Consider the following 7,627-nt stretch of genomic DNA (forward strand, 5'->3'; position numbering starts at 1 on the left):
ACCACTGAGCCACAATGCTGCGAAAGCGGGTACTGGCGCACACCTGGCAATTGCGGAAAACCCGAATCGCTGTCAGGGAATGTTTTCCAAGTTGCCTTGGCGTCGACGATTTGTAATGTGGGCCACGTCTATATCACTAGAGAAAAACGGCACAGGAAATACTCAGGGCACTTTTGTCGTCTCCGCACTTATTTTCTTGCGGTTATTTCGAGTGCGCTTGAGACTGTAACGCGCTTGTCTCGAGCAGTTGACAAGTATATTTCACTGTCAAATAACAATTTTAAGTGGCGCGACAGTTGAACATTCAAGAAAGTTTGTCTTCACAGAATGCATGCTACCTTGTTTGTTGGATGTTTTTTTTTTTAATATACGAGCAGTAAGCTGTATAGACAATTCGCGAGCTCACAGTCGGAGGCATTCAGAGCAGTGGGGCTTATAAGCGTCTCGAAAGGCTGAATGCGCGTGATCAAGAGTACATAAGGGTGTCATTTCGACTGGCAGTGTGAACACCACCGTTTCTTTCTGCACGTCTCACCTCTTTTTAATAATAATTGGTTTTTTGGGGAAAGGAAATGGCGCAGTATCTGTCTCATATATCTTTGGACACCTGAACCGCGCCGTAAGGGAAGGGATAAAGGAGGGAGTGAAAGAAAGGAAGAATAGGTGCCGTAGTGGAGGGCTCCGGAATAATTTCGACCACCTGGGGATCTTTAACGTGCACTGACATCGCACAGCACACGGGCGCCTTAGCGTTTTTCCTCCATAAAAACGCAGCGGTCGGGTTCGAACCCGAGAACTCCGGATCAGTAGTCGAGCGCCCTAACCACTCAGCCACCGCGGCGGGGCTCACACCTCTTTTGCAAAAACAGAATACCCACCGATGGAAAAACGTTAAGACGCTTGTGTGCTGTGCGATGTCAGTGCACGTTCCCAGGTGGTCGAAATTATTCCGGAGCCCTCCACTACGGCACCTCCTTCTTCCTTCCTTATTTCGCTCCCTCCTTTATCCCTTCCCTTACGGTGTGGTGCAGGTGTCCAACGATATATGAGACAGATACTGCGCCATTTCCTTTCCCCCAAAACCAAATATTACTATTCACCGATGGCACTGTGCGCGGCTTGATACAACTAACCATTCAAACTCACAACAAATTTCAGATATATGGCGCCAGTGCTCGGGTGTGCACCGAGATATGTGAGAGAGCTGCTGCGTCATTTCCCTTCCTCGGAACCTGTTTTAATCTTTTTTTCCAATAAAAGTGGACGTTTTTCCAAACTGACGCAGCTTTCACGACAGACGCACCGCTTGCGACTACGACAAAATTTAATTTTCCACAGCCCTTGGGACTGTTCTCAGATATGAGCCCGGTTTTTTTAAAGACTTTTTCATGTTTCATTGTTTTGCCTCGTTGCCGCTTGTCGACCCTGCTTGTCCGCCAGACATAATAAAACCGTGGTAAAGGGGCGTAAATAAAAGATAAACTGGGACAAAGAAATTGCTCTGGAAATGAGTCATTATGAAATACGGTCTCTAAATGCGTGACAATTTCTTCAGCCTACAAAAAAGGTGTGTAAAGTTGTGTATTAAATAAGTAAGACATTAGGTTGTCACGGAGCTGTTAGAATCTGTACCCGGCTTTTTGCAAGTAGCAGCAGTGTGGATCTCAGGCACTAGCAATTGTATCGCTTCAACGCTGACAACTAATACGCCTTGAGAGAGAAACCTCACGTCATTGGACATCTCACGACCTGGATAATACAGTGTTGCATACTTTCGGGCTGACGAAAAAACTTGAAATTGAACTCAGAGCAGGCACAAGATAATAAAGTCATGTGGGCAAGTCAGAATAAGGAATTCGCGTGGATAAGATGGCCTCAGCTGGCGCAGGAGAGACACTATTTGGAAACCCATGGAAGATGCCTTTGTAATTCAGTACACGTAGATAAGCTTGCGATGATGACAACGACGACGACGATGATGATGACTCATTATCAGCAGGAATAGAGTCAAGTCCCTGCACGTGATCTGCAATCTGCGCAAAGTATACTCGCTTTACAGGACCTAGTCATGGGTGTCGCACGTCGACAAGTGCAGTCCAGTTGGCTCAAAAAGCTGTACGTCTTGTAAAGCGTATATATATATATATATATATATATATATATATATATATATATATATATATATATATATATAGTTGTTGTTCTTGTTGGAAAATAAGAGCTCTGCAGAACGCACTGCATTATTCGTCAAATGAAAGCGGACAGTACTCTCGCGCTACAGGAACAGGAAACAGCGTCATGAGAGGACGTTGCAAACCAAGATGAAGGCATTATGACGATGCGCGTTTACTGGGAAGAATACATTGGCCGGGAGGAAGGAAATACCGAATACAAATAGCGCCTGAATCATAGACACATGAGCGGCGCACATTTCGTTTATCAGGACGGAAAGCGTCCGCTGACGCTGGAGGAAGAGCGCAGAACGATGTGAACCAGGAAATGGAGGTCTCGTCGAACGGCGCATTGTCGGTTCTTTCACGCATGAAGAGCACGCAACGCTATAAGCATTAGACAGAGGAAGGTGTGAGTCATTGGACAGAGAAAATGGTGTTTGCGGAGACGCAAGCATAGGTGGTGGTAGTGGTTTTATTAAAAATAATAGTAAAAAGGAAGGAAAAGATTTTTGCTAGCCCCGGCATCTGCCATCGATACTGAAGCACCTTAGCTGGGGCAGCGGAAATAAAGGATAGCAGGCAGAATGGAGAAATGAAATGAAAGAGGTGAGGGGACAGGAAGAGAGGATAGGGGGAGAAGTAATATGTACAAACTATTTACACAATAAGAAATGTGTCCAGGTTGTGCGCGTGATTACTTCATTTTAGAGGAATTAAATCACAGATGCGCACAGCACCGTGTTGGTTACAACTGGAGTAGGGCGTCCAGTTATTAATCGTTGAAGGTAGAACTCGCGGAGCGTTCGGTCACTGCGTGTAACTACCTGACGGAGAACAGACGGGACGTCAAGCCCGTGTGTTCGAGGAATGCACAGAGGCTCACCAAAGTTCGCTCACCAGTGCGCGCACTGCCCTACGGCCACAATAGCAAGTATAGCGAAATTGTTAAAATTCCACGCAAAGTCGTCCGCATACGTTTCACGTGTGAATATTGGCAATAAAATATTCGGAAGGTCAGCAGACACGGTGCGATACACGACAAAACGCATCCAGGAATAGCCCAGAAGGTTGTTCAGTTGCATAAACGACAGCGCACTGATGATGCCAGTCCCGGCAGCAAGACAAATATCAGTTGATGGGGTCAGAAAGCAGCAATGGCGTTGAGGTAGAGCATCCGTCTCGCGTGCAAGAGGACACCGGGGTTCGAATCCCGGCGCCGCGCAATTCTCCACCGGGTTAAAAAAAAATATACGCGTGTCGATGGAACAGCATATCCAGTTCCGAGGTGCGGCCTGATCTCGGTGACCAGAACCGACAACGCACTCCCTCACCAGAGCAGAATTTGGCCACCCTGTTGTAGCAGTTGGCCACGACCTTCTATGAATAAACCAATGAACAGCCATATAGCTTAGCATTACGAACAGAACTTGCAAATGAGTGACGCATTCTGCTCTGCTTGGGTAAACTGCTTAATAAACCTCTAGGCTACTTGCGACTCCTGGAGCGTAGTTCCATTTCCTGTTCATTTTCAACGTTTGCTGTCTGTACACATCAGATGTCTGTACAAGATACGTTTGCTGTCTGTACAAGGTGTATGGTATATGCTTGCAAGTTTTGTTTGAAATTGCACCTTGTCTGCCGTTACTGCTGGATAGGATAGGAGCCCCTATCAGGCTACGCCCTTAGCTCCTGCTTTATTGCGTGTTGGTTACCTGCCTAACAAAGCAATAAATAAACTTCAAACCTCAAATAACAGCGACTAATTTGTGTGATTTTTTAAGCAAGAAAATTTGAAGGGGCGTTGGCGTTACATGAGTGAAGCGTCAGCTGTGTATGTGTAAAAGCGACTCGTACGAAACAATCCGAGAACCGAATGGGTTCGGGGTTCATTTGCGAGACCCGCCGCGGTGGCTCAGTGGTTATGGCGCTCGGCTACTGATCCGGAGTTCCCGGGTTCGAACCCGACCACGGCGGCTGCGTTTTTACGGAGGCAAAACGCTAAGGCGCCCGTGTGCTGTGCGATGTCAGTGCACGTTAAAGATCCCCAGGTGGTCGAAATTATTCCGGAGCCCTTCACTACGGGCGGCGCTTTCTTCCTTTGTTCTTTCGCTCTCTCCTTTATCCCTTCCCATACGGCGCGCTTCAGGTCTCCAACGATATATGAGGCAGATACTGCGCCATTTTCTTTCCCCAGAACCAGTTATTATTATCTTAATTATTATCATTATTTCCGAGGTTATTTTGCTATAACGATGGCCATATCCGTGCCAGTATTTCATGTGATTCTGCTTCACTCTAAGCAGAAAAGGTTATAAAGGGAGTGAGCATGCCTCTCTAGCGCACACACTTTAATAGAGGGGAGTACACGCTAGAGGACAGTTTACTCCCTTTTTACTCCCATATACACGTATTAGTGTTTAGAATAAGCGTGGTCTGATGACGTCGTTTCACGTGGACGACAACCACAACTTCAAAAGAGGAGGCTTTACTGCGGCCTGCATCAAGGCCAGAGCACGCTCCGTGCTTTCGAATGTCCGGACCCCGTAGAGTATCTGTTACGGGTCCAATTGGACTTATTTTTGGAAATGTGGCGGCGAGTTTGAAGGATGCTTCACTCCCGCCACCGGTTGGCCCGGTATTGCACTACCTCCGGGATCGGCCTTGTCTTTAGCGCGTCTTTACTATCCTGTCTTTCTATCCCATCTTTCAACTCTCCTACTCTCTGCACGTGGTAGCGATTGTGGCTCGGCTTGAGCCAGTGAGCAGGCCTGTGCACTTTCCTTTCCTTTCTTCCTGGTAACAATCTATCTATCTATCTTGACTGACCAATCGTGGGCTGTTCTTTTGTGCTGACTGCCTGAACAGATCGAACTCTCTTTTATTAATACCATTTTAGTTAGTGTATATGTAGTTAATATAGACTGCAAATATTAGTCAAGAAGCGTTGATAATAAATAATGATTGCTAATCAAAATGCCCATTTTTCAGTTTATAGCGCCAATTTCAATATTTTTTAGAGCCTAAATAGCTGCCCTTTTCGGGATTCTTTAGTGCCTAAATTTCCGGCGCTAGTGATGACGTCATTTACGCGGACGAGAACCACGAAATAAAAAAAGGAAGGAGGGGGGATGTAACGCTGCGAGAAAGAAATCTGGACCCCAGTCTTGTTCTGAAACTTCTGTTAAACTAACTAGCAATCGAATATTCGTAATGAGCCCGGTAATCAAAAGACCGCATTAAAATGCACATTCGACGGCACCCATGTTCACCGCTGCGTAAGCGCTACTCCTTTCCTATCGCACGTGGGCTCGAGAAAGCATCACGGCACATAGAAGTCGACTGCAATCCCCTTTTTGAGGCAAAGAGCAGGTTGTGAAAAGGAAAGGCTTGACTCGTCATCTGCTCTCTTCCTCGACGTTTTTGCTCTTTCCCTCAAAACGTGGACTGGAGTCGCCTTCTGACCCACCGCGGTGGCTGAGTGGTTAGGGCACTCGGCTACTGATTCGGAGTACCCGGGTTCGAACCCGACCGCGGCGGCTGCGTTTCGATGGAGGCGAAACGCTAAGGCTCCCGTGTGCTGTGCGATGTCAGTGCACGTTAAAGATCCCCAGGTGGTTGAAATTACGCCGGAGCCCTCCACTACGGCACCTATTTCTTCCTTTCTTCTTTGAATTCCTCCTTTATCCCTTCCCTTACGGCGCGGTTCAGGTGTCCAACGATATTCATGAGACAGATACTGCGCCATTTGCTTTCCCCCAAAACCAATTATTATTATTATGATTATTATTATTATTATTATTATTATTATTATTATTATTATTATTATTATTATTATTATTATTATTATTATTATTATCACCAGTCGACTTCGGTCGCATTTATGTAAACGCTGCTATAGTTAGCGCGCTTCACCAAGTCAGCGTTGCGAGAGCATTTTAATGAAGGGAGTATAAATACTACCACGGAGAATAAATTGGTTTCATTACATGAATAACATTGTCCGACTGTGTCCCATATTTTAATAATGGGCTTGGACACTCGGAACACGCAACTACTGGTGGTTTGTAAATGTTTTCGCGCGTGGTCGATTGATCTTATGAATAGGACCGTAAAAATTTTCTTTTGTAATATTAGAGTCCGTATAACGCGAAGCCGACTGTAGAGGAAACGACGAGCTGCATTTGGTGGCAGTCGTTCACACGGCGCGCACGGGAACAAGAGCCCAAAATTCTGCCCGTGTCAATCCACGCTCCGGAGCCTTATACGCCCCCGTTCCCAAAGAGCCCTTATAAACGCATTACAAGCGGCCACCTCCGCACGCGCCGACAAAAACATGGCCGCCTCCGCTCTGATGAACGAGTTTCCCACGGGTGGCGCCGCTGAGCATATGCTTCCCACGCTGCCAAAGCCCCGAATAAGACAGCCGTACATGAAAAGGTCAGGGCAGCCACCAAGTCCCATTAAAAGGCCGCTTTCCCGTCACACACGAGGAAACCGTTTCGGCCACCCGATCAGCTGCGCGGTACCGCTTTTGGCGATGCCCCGACTCCCACGTAGAACCACTGCCCGCGTTATCACAAAAGGAGGGGGGAGGCACGGAAGCAGCGAACAATAGGTGGCACGCGAGGCGCAATATGGGGACGGGATGCCCGTTGATGGGGCGCGCGTGTGACCGCGACCTGGCACGCGACGCCGCAGTCCGCGCGAACCACCGGCGCCGCGGGATATGCCACCCGCCTACTGGGGCTTTGAGCTGGCTCCTAACTGGCGGGCACGTAATGAGTGCCATGATGGAGCGGCCGTCGGCCGTTGCGCGTATAGGGCAATGGGCGTAAAGTTCGCGCCGCTATACCATCGTAATGCGCGGCTCGGCCGGAGCAGTTTCTTTTCAAGAAAAAAAAAGAAGAATCAAGAACGTTTCATTCAGTAAGAGCAGAGAAGTTTTAACAAAGACACTTTTTACCGATAGCCAGGAAGGCCCAGCCGTCCAGTCATTTAGAAACACTAATACATAGATCAGCCTTTGAAGGTACATAAAGAGAAGTTTGCTATGACCTTATTTGGATTTCAAAAACACGTTTTCGTTTCCACGTAAACTTCCTCGCTTAGTTCCATTCGCTTTAATTGGAATTTAAAAAATTTCCACGCAAAAATTGTATCCGTATTTATATGTCTATATTGAGGCGAATATGATTAAGACTAACGTTCCTTGCTTGCTCGGTGGTGCTCATTGGTATACAAAATGATCATATAGGTACAGGGGGCTGCTTGTATACTAGCGATATTGCTCCCAACGAGCGATATGCCCTCCTAACGCAAAGTTGCCATTTTAAAAGCTTAAATGCTACATTAGCATATCAGTAGACCTATCCAGAAAGGACGTTGTATTGTTAGCTAACAGAGTTTGTGTAGTCTTAATAATTAGTAAGTACGTTTTAACGCAAGCCCCGATG

The 7,627-nt window shown here is 46.9% G+C and overlaps 1 pseudogene; it reads left to right on the forward strand.

Annotated features, from left to right (window-relative positions):
* The first annotated feature begins 4,704 nt into the window (after positions 1–4,704).
* Positions 4,705–4,843, forward strand: LOC144108965 (U2 spliceosomal RNA; annotated as a pseudogene).
* Positions 4,844–7,627: the final 2,784 nt, after the last annotated feature.

Source organism: Amblyomma americanum, chromosome 10, assembly GCF_052857255.1.
Source record: "Amblyomma americanum isolate KBUSLIRL-KWMA chromosome 10, ASM5285725v1, whole genome shotgun sequence".
NCBI lineage: Eukaryota > Metazoa > Arthropoda > Arachnida > Ixodida > Ixodidae > Amblyomma > Amblyomma americanum.